The sequence below is a fragment of the Octopus bimaculoides genome, chromosome 5, assembly GCF_001194135.2.
Source record: "Octopus bimaculoides isolate UCB-OBI-ISO-001 chromosome 5, ASM119413v2, whole genome shotgun sequence".
In the NCBI taxonomy this organism is placed as follows: Eukaryota; Metazoa; Mollusca; class Cephalopoda; order Octopoda; family Octopodidae; genus Octopus; species Octopus bimaculoides.
This window is the reverse complement of record NC_068985.1, coordinates 78804379-78807017: the sequence shown is the minus strand read 5'-3', so window position 1 is coordinate 78807017 and position 2639 is coordinate 78804379.

Here is a 2639-nt window from a genome sequence, read left to right as displayed (position 1 = left end):
ATATATATATATATATATATATATATATATAGCAAAATTGACAAAGCATAAATATATATTCCTTTTGCTCCTCTTTTTCCCCCATTTTCCTTTCTACTTTTATTGCATTGACTCCTGCACTTCCAATCTAGCAAACTATGCACCATCTCCACCAAGCACGCACAATGCACCCGCTTTTCTTCTTCCCATAATTCCTACAGTGCCTCATCCCACTATACCCTGCAATAAACACTTTCTTTCACAATCCTCTCACCTCCGGAACCAATATCTCACTGGAACTCTTTCTCTGCAAGCCTCAACCTACAAGAGTTAAAGTTAAACATCAACTCCATCAAGCTCATATGTCCAGGAAGGCCTGCAAAGTTTATGGGTTCTGCTCTTATTTCTAGGACTTTGTAATAAAAATAAAAAACACTAAAAAGATGATCCAATAAAAGTTTGAACCACCAAGTGGTGCTATTAAGTTAATTATAGTCCGGACCTGCCATTTGCCAAAAATTACAATCTTATCAATCATTAATTGCATAATTTATTCATAATCCAAATAATGCCTTTTCTTTTAGTTTAATTAATTTAATAACTGATGTACTTGACCCAGTGCAACCAGTTTGAATTGTTTAATATTTCTTTGTTCTTTTGACTATTTCATTTCGTTCTTTTACTCCTACAAAGGATCTTCAACTGAAACCTAATTAAACTTTCATGGCATGCAAATTTATTCGATTTTGTGAACTTGTCAACATAGACCAGTCATTGGCAAACTGCAGATAGCAGAACTTTCTGAATGATGTACCAGCAAAAACTTACCTTGATTTTTTTAGTAGTATAGCCCTGCTGATGATAAGCCATGTCTCATGTGACCTACTTCTCAAAGAAAGCTTCCTATACCTGACATAGACCATCATTGGTTTCCTTGGGTTTTAATGTTTTTCAGTGCATCTCTCTCTGGTTTAAGTAATTTAAATTGCTTTTACATAATTGATATTTGGTTTGATGATGCTAGTTTTCCAAAGTCTGGGATTAGTGATATAACAAGAACCACAGAAAACTCAGTAACTTATTTGTTGTAGCTTAATTAATTCAGCAAAATTAATCAACTCTGTCTAGTGATTATGATTGATATTTGTCATTGTAATGCAAAGATTAGATGTATTGTCTATCTGTTCAATTAAATATGGTGCCTGGACTCCTTTGCTCTTTAACATCCATTGTAGAAACATCAAACTCTACTTCTAGCTCACCAGTAGTCAGTAGCAACTGTTTGAGTGGTGAGTGACTGAGTCTGTTTAGAACAGTCTACTGTTCCAAGATTATGGAATGTCATGTCACTTTCAGGTTACCATAAAAGTGCTGAGCTCACTTCGTCCCTACAATGTCATTCTGAAACTAAACAATCGCTAATTTAAAATGATATGAACAAACAAACACCACATTTGACAGAATAATCTGACTACTAAAGGGTTAATACATTTTGAGTATTTACTAAACGCAAATAGCCATAAAGCAAATAGATGACAAATGCATACACACACACACACACACACACACACACACACACACACACACACACATGATTGTCTTGCTTTGTGAGATGATAGCTGTCTCACATTTTAAAATGATATTCATCTGTATGTCATTGAATTTAAGTGACAAAACCTTGTACAATTGTTGCCATAGTAGGTCCTAATGACAAGCATTGCAAGATGACTGGTACTAATTTGACTGCAAATCTTATGTTAGAGTATCTCTCTCCTAGAAGAGCTGCCTTCTAAAATAATGGGAGCTTCCTCTACACCTGGGAAATCTGTTTGACCCACAGATGGGACCCTAACAGGTACTATTGAGAGTAATGGTAATTCAGGGGGTGACTCCATGCGCCCCATGACTCCAGAACTCCCAAAATGGATCTGCATTGTCAGATACAGTTTAATGTTATACCCAGGACATACATACATACATTTTTACTGTGGTCATGCTGGGGCACCATCTTTCGAAAGTTTTACTTGATGGTTATTAATCTTATTACATGTTTCAGTTGATTACTTATTTTATTGATTTCTCTTTGTTAAACCACTAAGTTGTGGAACAAAAATCTAATACATAAAATTATATTGATTTTTAGAGTAGTGTAAACATAAAAACACAAAGTGTTTATCTATCCAAGGCTAACACAGTGGCATTGAACTCAGGATCATCTGGTTACAAAGAAAATATCTTAATCACATTGTCATAAATACACCTCTCTGTCTGATGTACACATGTAAATATGTATATGTATACATATACACACACACACACACACATTTTTTTTTTCTTTAAAAGGAAGTTCAGAAATATTTTGACATCTTTACCAAAGACATTTTGGATTTTTATCTTCCGAGAATTCATGTAAGCAGTGGTTGAATGTTCTCCCACTTGCATTCTAGGTCCTAAATAGGGTGTGCAATGCGAAGTTTAATACAGATTTGTGTGTGTGAGAGAGAGAGAGAGTCTCTGCTCAATCATTTGGCCTACTGGAAAAAAACAGCCATTCAAAGTCTGTCTTTCTCTTTCTAGATGTACGCTCATAAATAAATAAATATATGTATATATATATATATATATATATATATATATATATATATATATACACACACACA